This window comes from Manis pentadactyla, chromosome 11 (assembly GCF_030020395.1).
Source record: "Manis pentadactyla isolate mManPen7 chromosome 11, mManPen7.hap1, whole genome shotgun sequence".
Taxonomy (NCBI): Eukaryota; Metazoa; Chordata; class Mammalia; order Pholidota; family Manidae; genus Manis; species Manis pentadactyla.
In genome coordinates, this window is record NC_080029.1 from 49,863,547 (window position 1) to 49,881,981 (window position 18,435).

The window sequence follows — 18,435 nt, forward strand, 5'->3', positions numbered from 1 at the left end:
TGAATTTTTCTTTTTTTTTTATTAAGGTGTCATTGATACACAATCTTATGAATGTTTCACATGAGCAACATTGCGGTTACTACATTCACCCTTATTATCAAGTCCCCCCACACCCCAGTGCAGTCACTGTCCATCTGCATAGTAAGATGTCACTGGCACATTTTCACTCTTTGACCTTTTTGATTACCAGCATGGTCCTAGGCTTTTCACAGACTCAACTTGCCTAATTAGCTATGATCACTGTTTTCTCAAAAAATTACAATTTACTAAAAAAAGAAAATTAGAACAGGGTCCCTGCCCTCAAAAATCTTACATTCTTTCTGGGGAAAAAACGATCTAAGATCCGTGGGAAATACGGTGAACAGAGCAAGGCAGCTTGCCGGTGAAGAGGCTGCTTGTCTCAGAGGCGGGCGATAGCCTCCCTCCCAAACAATCCTTTGAATGCAGTGCTTTATTTTCATGGGGGCTACAAAATTTGTTCTGGGAGAAAATTTGAATCTAGTCTACACCTGGATTCTGATCCCTAAAGCATGTTGGGGTGGGTAACAGCTGGGGGTGAAAAATCATGACTTGGTGTCCACCTGCCAAGGGAGGAACGGTGCGGGAGGGCCAGGACCCCCCCACCTCCCGGGCCACCACGAGGCCTCCTTACAGCGGCGAGGAAAGGCCTCACGTGTCTGTGGCAAAGTAATAGGTCCCTGGAAAACTCTGTGCCTTACAGCAACAACAATCATTTTTTTATTATTATTGCTCGTGGCTCTGGGGTTGACAAGGATCAGTGAGGTGGTTCTTGCTCAGAGCTTCGGATCTCTGATTTCCGTGGTCACAGTCACATGGCAGCCCCCATCTGGTAGCAGCTGGAGTCATCTTAAAGCCCTTTATGCTGACTGTTGGCTTATACCTAGCTGGGGCTTTCTGCCCAAACACATCTCTCTGTGTGACCAGGTTCCCTTGCAGTGTGTCTAGGTTGCAGAGCAAGGCAGGACCTGGAAGCTGACAGTGTCTGAAAGCTTGGAGCCAGAAACTGGTGTGGCATCTCTTACCTCTGTTCTACTGGTCAGGCAGTTTCAGAGGTCAGATTCAAGGAGAGGTGACACAGAGCACGACCTCTTGATGGGAAATGGGTCAAAGAATCTGAAGTCCACTTTGAAAAACAAAACCACTAAGTTTTTTTGGTGTGAAGTGCACTACATGAATTCTCTCATTTAATTCTCACCACAAGTATTAAGACCGGTTTACAAATGAGGAACTAGATACAGAGGAAACATAAGACTCAGAGAAAGCTGAGAACTTGCTCGGGATCTCACAGAACTCCAGCTCCAATGGCCTTGTGCTTAGCCACTGCTCTTCACTGCATTCCCAATACCTGGGGAAAGAGGAATCTTCAAGGGGCTGAGCCACTGAGTGGGTGGGAACCCTGAGCAGTCCTAAGCTGGGCACTAATGTAAATCTGGCTGCATTGGTCCAGAAAGTGTCCACTCAGAGCCCACAGAGTCCAGGTGATATATCCCATGATACCACCTTTCCTCTGGAGAGGGGTTTGGAAATAGGAAAAACACTGGTGTGTGCTGACTTGACTGGAGGCTTTTTTGGATAGTTTATTTGGATGGGCCTTAAAGGGCAGGCAGGATCTGAGCTGTGGAGAGGAATGGAAAGGAACCACTAAGGTTTTCTGGTAGGTTCTCTCAAGTCCTCAGGCTTTGACCTCCATTTGTTCCCCAAACCCTTTTCATGATGTAATACATCAGGAGCTCATGTCAAATATAAGCTCCTTCCTTATGTGTTTTCATCTTGGGGACATGTGCTTTGCCAAAAACACTTGAAGTTCGACTAAAGTAGCTTTGTCCTACTACATGCAAAACTTACACATGAGTTCTGTTAAATACATGGTCCCCTCACAGAACACGAAGAATTCTCCTCAACAGGAAACCTTAGTGGCTGCTTCTCTCTGTGCAAGGGTCTATTGAAAAGGGCAGGGAGTAATTTGGAAGAACTATCAGGCTTAAGTCTGGCCTGATCACATGGTTGGAAGGCCAAAACAAAACCCTGCAGGATTGTTTTTTGTTCAAAGTTCACTTGGAGAGATTTCAATATTGCTCTTTGATCTTGTAGGTCAGTGTTCTGATGCTTCAGGGCTCTCAAGTTTATTTTCTGGTGAGGCTGTTGGGTTTCTGAATGAAGACCTATAGTTAGGGTGTAATTTCCTGCCCTGCTGTCTGCAGCACGGGCACCATCTGTATCACTCAGCTAGTCTTGGAGGAGGGAGATCTGTGGCCACAGTTTTCCAAAATCATCCAAATTAGGACTCAAAAAGGATAGAGTTCTGAGGCCCATCAACTCTCCAAGGAAGGCCTGGAGAACACTGTGATGAAAAAACGCTTCTTTCTTCCAAGCCAGGGCAGTTTGTTGGTGGAACTGAGACTGGAAGCTACCTGAGTAACTTGAGAGCTGCTCCCAGTGGAGAACATCAGATAGATATTTGACCTTATGAATGGTGGAGTTTTATCTCCTGACCAGTACAGAATCCAAGGGACCTGGGTTTCCTTTGCACCCAATGCACTTATACCCAGAGAGAGCAAGGCCAGCCTTCAACTTCAGAGGAGAACTACCCAATTCCTGCAGGCTACTTAGAAAAACATTTTTGAATTCAAGAAATACATACTTATTGTAGAAAAACATAAACTGCAGAAAGGAGTCAATTTTTTAAAAAGCCACCTGTAATCCTATTATCAGAAATAATCACTATTATTTTGATATGTTTCCAGACTCTGCCCCAAGCCCCCAGCCCCGGCACACCTCTGAATGCATGGCTCCTTCAGAGACAAAGGAAAAGATTGAAGCTCTGCATTTTCTGTGCTGTCTCAGGTGTGTTCCAGCTTACATTTGCACAGATAAAAGGGCAGAGAATGTAATTGGGAGTCAAAAATAGCAACCCAATGCTGACTTGATCTCAATCAAATCATCCTGTGCCTTGTCCTTGGTGCTCAGCATTCCACCAGGATAATCTTTCCCCAATGCAATCAGGATGAATAAACTGCTTAGAAATCATAAATGGGAGGTGATAGGATTGTGCAAAGCCTATTCTTGTCTGTCTTTGTGTGAACCCAGGTTGCTGAACACAGCTCATGCCTGAGCTGTGGTTTCCTGCTTGTTTTGAAATTTAGTTTCTAGAAGATTATGCTTTCGAATGGCTTCTTGTTCACATCTTCCTCAAGGATGGCCAACTGTTGCCTGACGATTGTCTGGCAAACCTGGCCCCTGGCAAAGCAAGGTTTCCAGTGAGGTCTTTGCAGAAAGTCTTCAAAAAGTGTCCTTGTTCATTCCCTCTGGGGAACTGAGGGCCTGGACATCAGCACAGCAGAGGAATGCAAACTAAGCAAGTCACAGGCTTTCCAGGCATGCCAAACTTCTGGTCCTAGGCATGCAGCCTTCCCAAAGCCTAGGATAGTTCTTGCGTTTTCCTAAGAATGAATGGATGCCTTATCCTTTCAGGTTGCACCCTCTCATGCTTCCTGAGAGGCAGCCATGGTCTCTGAGGGGAGATTAATAGCTGGGCCTCTTGGTGAGTGAATCACACCAACTGTAATCCTGGCTTACAATCTAGAAATAGAAAGAGGAAGTGGCTTAGAAATAAATACAAAGAGCACAGCCAAGAAAGGGCTGTAGTAGAATTCTCCTCAAACGACACAGGATATAATGGGCAGAGGTGAAACTTGACATCTTTTTTTCTCTGTTACCATGATGCCCTCTGGGAGGGCTGGGCCATCTGAATAGGGAGTGGGATGTCTTCCTGGGTATGGCATCTGGGGGTGCTGGAGGGGGGACCACTGTGCATCAGTAGGCTCTCTCCAGAGTGAGCCCACCTGTGGGATGCCAAAGCCCCTTTCCACGTCATCTTTGTAAGTCAGTTTGGGTTCTTGGAATGAGTTTTGCCAGTTGTTATAAATGTAAACTCTCAAGAGGTGCTTTCCACAAGGAAAACAGATTTCTGGTGGCTTTCAGTGGTTTCTAGAAGGTTCCCTGAGCCCGTGGGGGAAGGACTTCCTCGCACCAATTCCAAGATACAGAAGTTCACTGCCATCCTGAGATTCTCAGCATGGGGTGCTGGATGGGGTGGCGGCCCTGCAGTGGGCATGGCCAGGGGGTTCTGGCTGCAGGGGGCAGCTGCTGTGGGTGGACAGGAGCCTGGAGGGCTGGCCCCCTGGTGGATGAAGGCCACCTCCCAGGGCTTCCCAGGCTCCTCTTGGCTCTCCTAGAGCCGCAGGGCTGCCAGTGCAGGGCCAGCTGGAAGCTCAGACCTGGGCCGTTCCCACTTCTCTTGGAGGCGGCCGAGTCCTCAACAGCATCTCAGCCACTCCTCTGAGAGCCTTGGGACTACCTTCCCCAGGCTCCGCCCCGGCCCTCACCCACAGAAATGGGATGCTCTTTAGTGTTTCATGTGCCCATAACTCCCAGGACAATGCTGGGCCCACAGATCTCAGTGGGTGACTCTTGACAACCTGGCAGGGCCAGGCCTGGTCTCTGAGGAGGGTCCTACTTGGGGGTCAGTTCACCTTCTAAAAAATGCCTCCTGAGGACCCTCTGCAGCCCAGTTTCTCAAGGTGTAGTCCCAGGCTGCCAGCAGCAGAATGATGGGGTGACAATAGGGCTGTCCTAGAGGCTGGTTCTTGGCCTCCTCTGTCTAGCTCCAGAATCTAAATTTCTCTGAGAAGGTCCTAGAAATTTGGATTTCTGCAAGTACCCCCTTCCCCAGTTGGCCAGTACAGTAAATTTTACAGACTTCCTCTATACCAATCCTGGTCAAGTTTATTATCTCTTTCATGAAAATAATTTGTTTCCTTTTCAACCTTTTGAAAATGAAATTGGAAGCACAGGGATCCACTTACATAAGAAATGTCACTGGGGCTTTAATCAACAAGTTTGGGCTGCTGATTCTATCAGGGGATTTGAAGGAAGCCAATCTTTGGTTATCAGGTGGCCACTATCTGCTTTACTGTTGACTTGTCGCCATTAAAGGAGCCTCCCCAGCTTTCCCTTCTCTCCTCTTTCTGCAAGGAAATGGGCCTGCTGCTCCTGGAAGGGGTGCTCTCTGAGTGCTTTAGCAGAGTAGTACGTGAAAATAAACTTCTTCACATACCCCGGTGAAGCAGGAGTGAGATCCACAGGTGTTTCCACAGAGACAACACTGACCCCAAGGAAAGGTACAAGGCACAGTGACAGATGACATGACAGAGATGTGTAGGAAAGCCCCAAGCACCCTTAGCTCTGCTCAGCCTGTGGTTCTCTCTCATCTTGCAGAGAGCAATGCAGTTTGTGCTGGTAAATCAGCTCTCCGTGGAAAAAAAAGAAAAAGAAAAAAACCCTCATTTGTAGTATTTGCCAATTTCCACAGTATAAATACTCCCACCAGTGCAGATTTCAAATTACCAGTGGTTTAACAACTGATTCACAAAAGTCTTGAATATTTAATGATTGGCTGTTGCAAATCAGAAGGCGACAGCTCTAGCACCTGATCTTCTCGGCCGTGCCTCCAAAAGTCCCTGAAGCCTACCAAGGGGAACATCACTTTCAGCTTCTCAGTCAGAAGAAGTGGTTGAAATTTTCCCAGATGGTTATGACTAAATATCATAATGGTGAATGTGGAAGGACAGGAGGCAGGGGGGAGATTTTTTTTTTTTTTGTCTGCTAAATTGGAGACAAGTCTTCCTTTCTCTTGGGCTCATCTCTCCTGGGGCTGGGGGGCACTTCCCATCAGAGTCTGGCATCGCTTCACCCTCAAGGCCTCTTAGTGCCCTCCCCGGGCTCCAGCAGCTCACTTTCGCCTTTAAAACCCTGTGATCCCATCCATGCCAGAGAACAGAACGCAACTCCTTTAATCAGACAAGTTTAAAATAGAGGGTTTGGGAGCTACTCTGAATGGATTCTGGGTCCTGCCCTGTGGCTGGGGTGGTGCTAAAATAGATTCTTTCTTAAAAAGCTGGCCTCAAGAAGATTCTCTATCCAAGACCTAAAGGCTGAACAGCCCAGACTGATCTTTTCTCAATTTTTAGGGAGTCTTGAAAATGACAGGGGTGGGCAGGTAGTTGTCATAAAGCTGAGCATGACCGAATTTACCCACAAGCCTGTGACGCCAGCAATCACACAGCTCTTCCTTCCCCTTTAGGGATGACGTTGCACAGGGGAAGACGGTGACCTACTTTTCTTCCCCAAACATTGGGCAGCCGGTTGCATTTTCAGATTTAAAACTCACCCACACAGCTGCGGTTTCTGTTCTCCAGCACTTCTGGGCGTGCTTCTGGCTAGAGCTGGTCTTGTAAAGTGGAGTTTGTCTGGGAGTCCTCCTGAGAGAAGCCGGCCTGACAGCCCCAGCCCATGCACCTCCCGGACGTCAGCATGGGCGCGGGGCTGCCCAGATCCCTGCAGGTGCGGGCACAGGAGAATCCAATTTTGTCCCAGGCTCAGCCAGGGAAGCACCTTAAAGAAAAGTCTCACTGGAAAGGGCCTTGAATCTGGGGCCTCTCTAGTATTCTAATCACTCCAAGTCAGTTAACAAATTTTTACTGAGGATCTACGGAGGGGTTCAGAACATACTACCCAAAAATATCCCACTTTTATTATTTTGAGCTGACATCACGTGAGAAACAGCAGATGCAGGAAAGTCTCTGACTTGCCCCTTTCTACCTAAAATCAGGTCATAAAATTGCCCCTGAGAAAGGTGCCCTTCTACACGCCAGGAAGAGCAGGGCATTCTCCTCATGAGAGACGGAGAGAAGATGCCCAAATGAGTCAAACCTACTGAAATAACACTTGGCTCCCATCAGTTTCCCCCATGTATTTCCTAGTCACGGGCCCACATTTACTTACCTTAGGCTGAGCCCCTGTGTCTTGTCACATCCCCCACAGTGTATTGTCCTTTGTTTAAAAGGCATATGAACTTTTGGGCCTAATGATTTCATTTTTGAAGACTCTTGTGTACACTTAAAAATATGAAATAAAACTTGTATGCTTTTCTCCTGAATCTGTCTTGTGTCAGTTTAATTCTTAGGTTCAGCTAGAGAGCCTAAAAGGGTAAGAGGAAGGTTTTCCTCCCCTGTATCAACTATGGAGATAATGGTGAGCAAGGCAGAGTCCCTCCTTCATGAAGCACACAGTCTCCTTTACAGGGCAGGCGGGCCTTATACAAATAATTGAATAATGACTAGGATACAAAGTGCTTTGACAGAGAAGCATAAGACACCAGGGGAACATAAGATAGGGAGGCTAATTCAGGCTGAGGGACCCAGGAGGGTTCCTGGAGGAACTGAGATAGAAGCTGAGACCTGAGGGATGGTTCAAATCCAGTGGAGTATGAGATCCTCCAGACACAAAAAATTTATGCTTCAGAAACATTCTCTTCGCAAGATTGAGCTTGCAAATTTAGATAGTAACTGTCTTTCGTTCACATGCAATGTGGTGGTGGAGACCACTGCTTGCCTTCCAACATTCATTCTTCTGTTCTTAATAACAAATCCCCTGTTTTTGCTAGGTACACAGCTACCCAGAGAAAAGATTACTTGGCCATCTTACTAAGTGCTGGCCACTGAAACGTAGGCAGAAGTAATGTGTGTGGGGGTCTCAGAGCCTCTTTTCTGCTACCTGGTACCTGGATATGATGGCTGGAGGCTAAGCAGTCATTAGGGGCCATGAGGAGACATGCTAAGCTTGGGGGAGCAGTATATGAAGTTCCCTGGAAATCACACAACTGCCCTACCAGCCCTAGATTGCCTATCCTCAGATTTCTTTTATGTGAGAGAAAAATAAAGATCAGCCTTTACAAAGCCTCTATTATTTTGGGATTTTCTATTATGCAAAGCCAAATATAATCCCAGCCATTACACAGAACTTCCTTTCAGCCTAATGACAAGATCATTTATCTCTACTACCCACAAATTCCCTATTTTGTATTCCCTATTCTGTAATATAATAATAATAATAATAATAATAATAATAATAATAATAATAATAATAATATCTCTTCTCCCAGCCCTTTCATTCCTTCCCTGGCCTCCTTGCCCTCCCCTTCCCCCTGCACCTCCCCTCTTTCCTTACTCCCACATCCAGGCTAGGCCTGACCCGCGTTTCTGCCTCCGTGGATGACAGGCCCCAGCCCAAAGGTTCTTGAGCTCCCGCTACCTTCCCTGCAGGGCTGCCTGGTCAGAGCCCTGATGCAGAGAGTCACACAGAGTCTGGGGGGACAGCCAGCCTTCCACACTCTTCCTTGCCCTTCTCAAGGAGGTGTGAAAAGTTAGAATAATCAGACAACGTTGAGAATCTGCTCTAATTTAGATAGACCACAAAAATGATGGAAGCTGTTTAATGGAACCTCCCCAAATTGGGCTTTTTAAGCTGTATAAGGCATGAGTCTGTCTGTTTCCCCAGCCTCTGACTGAGTTCAGGAGGTCAACACTGAAAACAAGAAGGTCAGTGTGTTTGGTTATGAAACTCAGACCTCAGCACACTGGGCCGGATGAGATGAGGCCTGGTGTGAACTGAATTGTGCACCATCCCCCGCAACAACAAAAATACCATGAAGCCCTAGTCCTCAGTGCTCAGAAGGTGACTTCATGTGAAGACAGGGCCTCTATAGAGGTAATCGAGTTAAAACAAGGTCCTTAGGGTGGGCCCTTAACCAATGTATCTGTGACCTTATAAAAAGGGGAGATTTGGAGACAGACAAGTACACAGAGAGAACACTCTGAACACGAAGGTAGAGAGGGGCTGATGTTCCTACAAGGTGAGGGATGCTGAAGATGGTCCGTAAAGCCCCAGAAGCTGGGGGAGAAGCTTGGGGAAGGTTCTCCCTTACAGCCGCTGAGGAATCCAGTCCCGGGGATGCCTTTATCTCACACTTCTAGCTTCCAGAATTGCAAGACAAGAAATTTTTGTTGCTTAAGCCACACAGTTTGTGGACCTTCGTTAGGGCAGCCCTAGCAAACTAATATGAGGTCACGGCAGTGCCAGGTGTCAGGAGTTTGCAGACAGCCACTGCTCTCACACGGTTTCCCTGCTGCTTCACTTTGGGATATGAAGACGCTGAGAACAGCTGGAGTCTCTCTTGGACATTCCACTTAACAGAGAGCCCCAGGGAGTCCTCTCTCCACCTGGAGGCAAACAACCAGTGGCATTCCGAGTGGGGTCAAGTCCTGCAGAAGGGGTCCTGTCTGCTCACCTCCTGGGACTCATGTTAAACAAGGACACTTCCCAAGAGCAAAGGACTGATGCTAACTGGCAAGGTCTGCCTGTAAATCTGTCTATATCTATCTATTTATCTATCTATCTTCTATCTATTATCTATCTATCTATCTATCATCTATCTATCATCTATCTATCTATCTATCATCTATCTATCTATCTATCTATCATCTATCTATCTATCTATCTATCTATTTATCTATCTATATCTATCTATCTATCTATCTATCTATCTATCTATCTATCTATCTATCTATCATCTATCATCTATCATCTATCTAACTCATTATCTTTCAATCTATTTTTTCTCCTTTTCTTGGCAGAAAATCAATGTCTAGATGGGTGCTAAAAGTGGTGCACAGTCTTTCCGGACTGCAACTAAGCCTTTCTCTGTTGAACAATTATAGTGTGTGCACGAACACACACGCAAAAAAACCATATGCGTTCTCTCCTGCCCCAGTCCCCACCACTTGTTTCCACCTGGGGGCTTGGAAGGCAGAAGGGATGGGGGAAGAGGGACAAAGGACATCCAAAGGCTCATCTGCTCATTCTCCTGTCTCATCACACAGTCTAGGCTGAGGCTGCTTTGAGCTCCTGGGGCACTTGTGAGGCAGAGTGAGGACTTGCTGCTACTAAGCATCTATGTCCCTTCTTGTTCTGCTGGTAGTTCTTCACTTGTACTCTTTATCTCTCTTCATAACCAGACATCAACCCTATTTTAAAAGGCCGAATCTGAGACCCAGAAATATATCCTGGGGTCTAGTGATTTCTGGTAGGCACTTGGGATTGCTGTCCGGGCTGGAGATAGAGATTGGAGAGGCGTGAGCAGAGGGGGCAGAGTGGGTCAGTAGTTTTTGGAAACCCTTCTGTGAACAAGGTTGTGAGGAATGGAATACAGCACATTTAAAGAGAGAAAGCAATACTGGATGGACAGAAAGAAGAAAAGGGAAGAAAACGAAGACCTTCCAGCTGTGTCACTCCACTGCCTTGGGTTGGAGGAAATCCCTAAAGCACAGATCTGCATTTTCTCTCTCCCTTGGAGAAGTCACCCAAGAACTGGCCGTGCCCCGCTTTTTCTATGGAATCTCTCTTTGCCTGGAATGGTCTTCCCAGATCCTTAAAATTCCGAAAGAGTAAATGCGTAAGTTCCCAGGGTGAGGCTCTCATGACGGTAGCAGCGTGGGCACAGTTTCATTTAATCCCCCTTGAGAGCGGTCGTTGTCTCGTGAGGAGCACAGCTGCACCCGTTGTTCCTAGGGGCAGAAACGACTGCTGGCTCCGACTTCTTCATTTTCTTCCTGGACGTCCTAGTCTCCTTTCAGGGGCCAAAGAACAGCGGGAGAGACAAGGCCGTGGGCTCGGATACAGTAGGTCGGGGAAGCGCCTCCGGTCCTCCCCCAGCTCTCCCAAAGGCACCTGGCCTCGTTCTGCACAGGAGGGCAGCGCGGTGCTGTGGAGCGAGCACCAGGCCGCGCTCACCCTCTGTCACTGACCTGAGACTGCTGGGCGGGGCGGACCCCCACCCCTCCGGTTCACCTCTCTCCAGGGTAGTCAACTGAAATCCCTTCTGAAAGGAAGGCAACAGCTACATTCTTGTTGGATCTGTAAAATAAGAAGCTAAGAAGTTTCCCAGAGGCTCTCTGAATCTACACTTCAAGGGCAAAAAAAAAAAAAAAAAAAAGCATTAACCTAGTTTCGTTATATTTTAGGAAACAAATGCTGGGCACCACAAAGCACCTATTATGCTATAAGTTTTCTGAAGAGAAAACAAGACAGAGCTCATCTTTCAGCACATAGGATAGAGTGTTGTCTGAGGACCCAGTAGTTTTGACCCTCCAATGAGTAAGTCTGTCAGAAAAAGCACTTGTGACCATAATCTGTCAAGTGTGTGCATTAGTAGGAAGCTTTTTGCTTGGGCCCCTTTCAGAGAGCTTGTTCTCTGGAGGTGTGTATATGGCAGCCAGGGCTGGGCTGGTCCACTGAGGGAGTGACTAGGGGTGGGGAGGACATACTGAGTGTGGCTCTGCCTTTGTGGAGGCTTCTGAAAACATCACATGGAAACTCCATCCCAACTGGGGTGTCAGAATCGCAAGAAATTACCTTTAGCTTGAGAGCACACCCTTAAATTACAGAACAGCCATCAATGAGTAACTCTCTAAACCTTTGTAAGGGCTACACATTATGCATCTATGTGGTTAGCTGGTACCTTCTAGCAGCCCACCAACTGGAATTCTTTTATTTAGACAAGGGAAGACCCTTAGTCCTGTGCTAATGAGGCTGTTGCCCCAGGCCTCCAGGGAAGCTTCTTTTTTTTCTAATCTGCCACAGTTTCCTCTCCTAAAGTGGCATAGGACAAGGCCTTATTGACTGGAGCCCTGGAATTTGCCTTCATCTCTCTCCCTCTTTTTTTTTTCCCCCCAAGTAAAACCCGTGTTTTTAATCTACTCCTGTGTAACAAATTACTCTTAAACTTAATAGCTTAAAACAAAAAACATTTTTCATCTCACAGGTTCTGTGAGTCAGTAACCTGGGTGTGGCTCAGATGGTGATTCTGACTCACAGTCCCTCCCGAGGTTGCAGTTAAGCTCTTGGCCAGGGCTGCAGTCATCTGAAGGCTCAGCGGGGGAGGGCTCTGCTTGCAAGCTCAGTCATGTGGTTTCAGCAGGCTTTACTGTTGGCCGGAGACTCAAGTCCCTTACAATGTGACCCTCTCACAGTCTGTATGAGTGCCTCAGGATGTCCCTTCTTTTCTCCAGGGCAACTAATCCAAGAGAATGAGAGAGCAAGTAAGATCCAGAGGCAGAAGCCACGGTCTTTTATAACCTGATCTCAGGAGTGTCATACCACCACACCTCCTGTGTTCTGTCAGTCACATAGACCAACTTGATACAATGGGAGAGAGTACTATGCAAGGGTGTGGATGCCAGGAGACAGGCGTCTTAGGAGCCACCTGGGAGGCTGGTTACCACACTGACTGGGAGAGGGAAGTGGGGAAGAGGGTCATGCACTGAAAAGGTTAGTGGTTTGAACTGGCTAATAAGCAACTCTTTCATTAATTGGTTGAGTGTCCTTCAAAAGTCAGCATCTCTGCTTCTCATCTCTGGGCCTTTCCTGTAAAGTCAGGTGTTCAAATTAGCATGAACTTTAAATCCCCTAAGGTCTGTAATTCTAGGAAATTGAGGTTGGTGGGGAGAGGAGTGAAGAAGGAAATGAGTAGGGAGAGAAAGGAACTTGGGTCTCCTGAGGTAGCCCCAGCACTGGAGCCCTGAGCCAGCCCCAAGCCCAGGCCCCAGGCCCGGGGTGTCCTGCAGTTCCAGGATCAGCAGACATCCAAGTCTTAGCATTTGCCAAGTGAGGAAATGAGAAGAGGAGCTCTAATTTAATAGCTTATGCCCTGTTTCCCTGAGGTCTTTAGACCTATTTCTGTGCAAGAGCAAAACAGAGATAACCGAGGTTACACCAAGCCTAGGGAGAGGGGTCCCCTGGTTTCCAGAGCTGGTGTGGATTTGTGTGTAAATCAGCAAGAGTTCCTCACTAACTGTTTTTCTGAGTGGAGTACAGCCACCCCAGCACCTGCCTTCAGAGGAGTGCCTGCTGGGACCATCATCACTTCTCATTTCATGTCCTGCTCAGCGATTCCAGGCCGCTCCTCTGATGGGTGATGGATCCGCTAGACTTCAGGGAGCACGTCGCTCAGGGGGCGCCTGGGAGCCTTGATGTGCGAGCATCCTGGGACGTCTTTCTGGGGCTGGTCTGCTCGGGGGAGCTGCCGCCTGGGAGCGCGGGGCCCAGCTCCCCTCAGTCGACTTGCCTGAGGGAGCAGCTCTCAGAACCACGGAGACATGGACTTCTGTAACTTTCGAGCGGAGAGACTTATTCTCAGAGATGAGTTATCTGCTTCGGCACCTGTCTTGCGCCACTCCCCGGAAGCTCCCAGGCTTTATGACTCCCCGCGTCATCCTTTGGCACTGTGGGCGACGCCTGAGTCATCCCAGGAAACATCCTGGCCAGTTTATTCCCAAACGCTGAGATTTACTCCTCAGGTTTTGAGCTGTTCCTTTGGGAAAGCTTCCAGTTTTGCGGTTCTCATTATAAAACCAGGAACTTAAAAGTGCTTCAGGAAGCCCCCAAGGCCGAGGGGGATGTGCCCAAGACTGCCAGCCCCTCAAGCAGGTCTGTACTCTTGCAGGGCTGGTGCGGCACAAACCCGGGGAGGAGCAGTTGGGCTCTGGTTGACCCAAAGAGACTAAATGCTAAATCCATAGCAAGGTTTCCTTCTGAGAAAAATTAAAGTAGACCAATTGGAAAGAAAGAGCGTTAGCTAAACAACCAGGTGATATCAGTTACACTACACTGAGCACTTCCTAACATTTCAGACATAAGGTCTGAGGCTGTCTGCTGACATTTGAATTGACTTTAGATAAAATGTAAGTTGTGCTTCCATATCATGAGTCATAGGGCTCTGTCACTTGGACCAGAGCTACCGTAGTGAAGACCCATTTCCCGGACCTGAGTATATTCTGGAGACTTAGCTCTCCCAGACTGGACTGGGACTTCTGGCCAAGCTCCAGCCAGGATTTAATACTCACCTTCTCTTTCTCTTTATTCTCTCCTCTTCTCTTCCCTTCTCTTGCCTTCTTTGGTCTCAAAAGGACATCAAGTGATTCTAGGTTTGGGAATTCAAAACATCCTTACAACCAGAATCTAAGAGATAGATGGGGTCTTAGAGGTTATGTAGTTCAATCTTTCCCCTAGTTCAGAAATCTTCAAGGTCTGGCCTCTGAAAGACACTTTATGATAGGGACAACACTATGGTACAAAGTAATTCATCCTCTGGGGATGACTGTATTATTGCAGAATCCATTCTCATACTGACTTTCTTACACTGAAATCTGCCTCTCTGAAACTTACCCGCATTGACTCTTATGTTGTCTTCTGGGGCACCCTAGACTGCAGCTGTTCTCCACAGAAGCCCTTCAGATGTCTGAAGAAAATTGCTGTGGGGCAGGGTGGTGTCATAACCAAAGCATACAATTTGCATCTGGGTTGAGTTCCAGATCTTCCACTGTTGGCTGTGCGTGATCATGAGAAAGTCCCGTATCTCTTCAGTATCTGACTGGAGATCATCCCCACCGCGTACGGTGGTGTGCCGGGGCCAGCTATGGACTGCATCTCCTCTCACCTTGGCATGCAGTGATCTCATGTTGGTCACTTCAGATGAGCCACAGTAGGAGTAGTCACACCATGGAAAGTGGCAAATGTTATAAATTCAGGCTTTTTGTTGGTTAATTTTTGTTATATCCTTGACCATATCTCAACTTAGTTGTAAGGATCGAATAAGACAGTGCAAGCAAATGTCCTCTGTGAACTGGACTATAGAAAAATAGATATTAGTGATCTTGAAAGACTGCTGCAAAATAGTTCCTAATGAATCACACTCCTAAATTCACTTCTGTGTGGTCCCTTTCCACATTACGTCTGGGCTGGTCTTATGACTTGCTTGGCCCAGTAGAATGTGACAAAAATTCTAGTCCTGGGCATGAAGAGCCTTGCAACATCCACTTTCACTGTCCTGCTGTCCTGGGAGGCCATGAAGCCTGGGCTAGCCTCCTGGAGGATGAGGGGCCATGTGGAAAAGGAGATGAAAGCACGAGCAGAGAGGTGCATCCAGTCTGCAGCCATTCCCAGCCTCCCAGCTGAGGTGATGGACATGCAGGCAAAGCCCCGTGTCATGGATGTCGTGGGTGTCCAGCTCCTCCAGCCCCAGGCGAACTGCCAGCTGGCAGCACATGTACCAGTGAGCCCAGCCCACAGCACTCCACCACACAGGGCAGAGAAAATCTCCCCAGCCCAGATTGCAGAATGGTGAGCCAATGAATGATTATTGTTGGTTTGAGACAGTTTTAGGTGTGGTTTGTACACAGTGATAGATGACTTACTACGGTTGTTATCATATCAGGCCCCCTCCATATCTTCTCTTGTCCAAGTTAAACTTTCCCAGATTCCAGGACAGCAGCCTGGTGTTCCCCTGGCTGGGCTCCGTTCACCAGCCCTGGGATGGACTTGGTGGTCTCTCCCAGTGCTCTGACCATGCAGAGGCTGAGGGACGTTTACTCTCTGTGTTCTGGATCCTAGATAATCATCACAGTCAGAGGATGAGCCAGAGATTTTGGAACTCCTGGCTCCCTCTGTGAACTCATTCTAAGCCTTTGCAGTTAACTCAAAACCCTAGGCTGTGAAACTAAGCTCCCCCATCCTGACACCTTTTAAAAAAATCTAACTACAAGGGTTTATAGTCATCATTATTGAACTTATCTTTGTACTTTCAACTTATTATTTCAGCCTTTCAAAATCTGGACTCCAATTTGATTTTAAGTTTTGCTACAACTATAGCATTTCCTTACATGCAAACATTGCCCCTATACCCAAACGCACATTTATCTAAATTTGTGTATATCCAAATAAACATAAACGCACAAGCATATAACAAAGACAGAAACTCATTTCAGTGTTCTCAGCAACTACGGTGTCTTCCCAGTGGTCACGGCCCTGCGCAGTCAGCCCTCTGCCCTCCTTTGGCTCATCTCATCCTTGCTTCCTGTTTTGGTAGCAGAAACCACAGCTCTAACTGCAACTTAACCAAGTAGGGTTTATCTTTCTCAGGCAACAAGAAGTTCAGAGGTAGGGTGCTCAGACCAGAGCAGAGGTCCCATGATGCCATTGGAGATCAGGCTTCTTCGGTGCTTCAGTTCTGCCATCCTTATCAACATCCTCATGGATTCAAGATGGCTGCTCCACCCCTGAGTGGGATATGGGACCCTGGCAGGAATGAGACTGGGAGAGACAATGGAAAAAGGCAAAAAGCCAGTGCCACACATCCTGCTCCTTCTTATCAGGAAAGCAACAGCTCTCTGGGAGGCCCCACCTGGGAGACTTTCCGTTTCCTTCATTGGCCAGAACTGGGTCACGTTGTTACCCCAACTATTAGGGAATCTGAGAAGGCGATATTTCTAACTGGGCATACTGCCACTCTCAAAAAAAGAACTGAAGTTCTGTAAATAAGACAGACATGGAGAATGAATAATGAGCAGGGAATCAGCTGGTTTTGCCACATTCCCCCACACGTACGATAAGTTGTCATCTTTGTTATACCAGACACATGCCAAGTTTTTTGAAAGAAGGTTATAGAAAATGAGGAGCTGTGATAGATGGCAGAAAGTGCCAAAAATTCCTCCCATTCCTGTATAAATAACTCTTTTCGATGTGACTTTGACATTTCTCCCATCAAGAGTCTACTTCTCTACCCCTTGAATTTGAATCTGAGCTGGTCCTGTGACTTGCTTTGAACCAGTAGAGTGTGACAAGAGTGCTGTTATGCGGCTCCCGAGCTCACTTCTCAAGAACTATTAAGCATCTCTTCATGCCCTCTGAGAACTCAGCACGACATACGAGGAGGCTCAGCATAGCTCTCCCAGATGAGAGGCCACAGAGAAGGCCTGCCGGCAGCCGGCACTGACTACCACACGTGTGTGTGCTTGCATCTGGGGCCATCCAGCCCCACTCGAGCCTCTAGACGATGGCAGCTGCATAGGTAACCCCAGGAAGGTTCCACAGAGCTCAGCCCGAGCGGCTGACCCACAGGATCAAGAGCAAATAAAATGGTTTCTGTTTTGAGACACTACATATAAAACACACATAATTCATTTGTGGAGTGCAAGCAGAGAGGGTATCTGTGGTGTTGCTGGACTCCTGTATTGACTCAGATCTGGTTTTCAAACTTTGCTCCTAGGAGCCCTGTGTGGAGGGCAACAGAGGCCAAGCTCACTGCTCCCTAAGCTCCTACCCTCACTTTAGCCAGTGCAGCTTGCCTTTATTTATTTTGCAGATTTTATTCTACATAAGATTTCATTTTGTAGAAAAAGTTATATAACCACTCACCTGGTTGATCTCTAAGTTACCTTTAACTCTAAATGTGATGATGGTAGCCAGTCATAGAGTTTTACCTAGTTTGAAGTTGCACCCCCCCACCCCCTTCCTATTCCTTCTCATGTCATCTCATGTCCTGCCCTTAAGTTTCATTGTGAGAACACCTGGTTTCCCTTCAGTCACTTGCACCAAGTCCCCCCAGTCTGCCTCCCCCCTACTCAGCATACAACCCTCTCTCTGCCTTTGCAAGCCTCCTTGACAGGGAGTGGGGCTTGTGGTTTAACCTGACAAACCAAGGCTAAATTAGAAGAGGTGGCTGTGTAATCCTCAGAGCAACACATTAGAGATGGTCGAAAGTGAGAGCAGGCCGTTGTGAATGACATTTGCCAGACAGGCAGAGTGAAAATCAGCTCTTTACTGGCTACAGTCTTTCATGTGCCACGAGCCATGTTAGAGGTTACTTATCTCACCAAATACTAACAGCCCTGGAAGATAGGCTTTATCCCCTGACTTTCACAGCTGAAGAAACATATTCAGAAAGGTTAGGTAACTTTAGGGGTCTCTGAACTACAAAGTAGAGTTAAAAGGGTCAGAGTGTACAAACAGTGATTCTGAGATTTTTCTTTTAAGCCTTTTTTTGTGTTATTGACATTGAACTATTTGTTTTTCTTATATTATTTAGTTAACTTTTTTCCCTTAAGAGACCCTGAGCCACATTACCTTTCCCAGAGACGACTTCAGATCTCAGACACCTTTAGGGAATAGGAAGACAGATGGATGCTATAGCCATGGTGACCCAAGATGCTCATGAGGTGGTCACATGTTGCCACTGTGTGTCTGGGTTTCTTTCTCTGGCAACTACTCTTCCCCAGCAGATGTGGGACAGGTGGAGCCATCAGTCATGTACCCACCTCCCACACCTACCAGGCGTGAGCCACCAGCAGTCTGCCATCCACCCTGACAAGAGGGACTGGCCCAGTGGGTGGCACCTGCTGGCCCTCCGTGCTGCCTCTGCAGGTCATGCTCTGTGTAAGTCCAGGGCTTGCTCCCCTCGAGTTACGCAGTGCAAACCTGCACAACCATGGCAGGAGGGCACAGCCATAGCCTGGGGTACAGAAATGGATTCTGGGGCCAGACCACCTGGGTTCAAATTCCAGATCCACCAGTTAATAATTATGTGGCCTTGGGAAGGCCACTCAACTTATCTGTACCTCAGTTTCTTCATTTGCAATAGAGGTAATAATGGGACCAAACTCAGGTTTTTTAGAAATAAGAATT

The 18,435-nt window shown here is 47.4% G+C and overlaps 1 long non-coding RNA gene across 2 annotated transcripts; it reads right to left on the reverse strand.

Moving 5' to 3' along the window:
* Positions 1 to 15,002, reverse strand: LOC118928176 (uncharacterized). 2 transcript variants are annotated; one of them, XR_008992496.1, is made up of 5 exons: positions 14,143 to 15,002; positions 13,821 to 13,897; positions 10,725 to 10,833; positions 6,251 to 6,417; positions 1 to 3,600 (listed from the first exon to the last, which is right to left on the reverse strand). It is a non-coding gene; the product is annotated as an uncharacterized LOC118928176 (long non-coding RNA). The 2 variants fall into 2 exon arrangements; XR_008992495.1 differs by lacking the exon at positions 10,725 to 10,833 and having other exon boundaries at positions 14,143 to 14,993.
* Between the last annotated feature and the right edge of the window lie 3,433 nt (positions 15,003 to 18,435).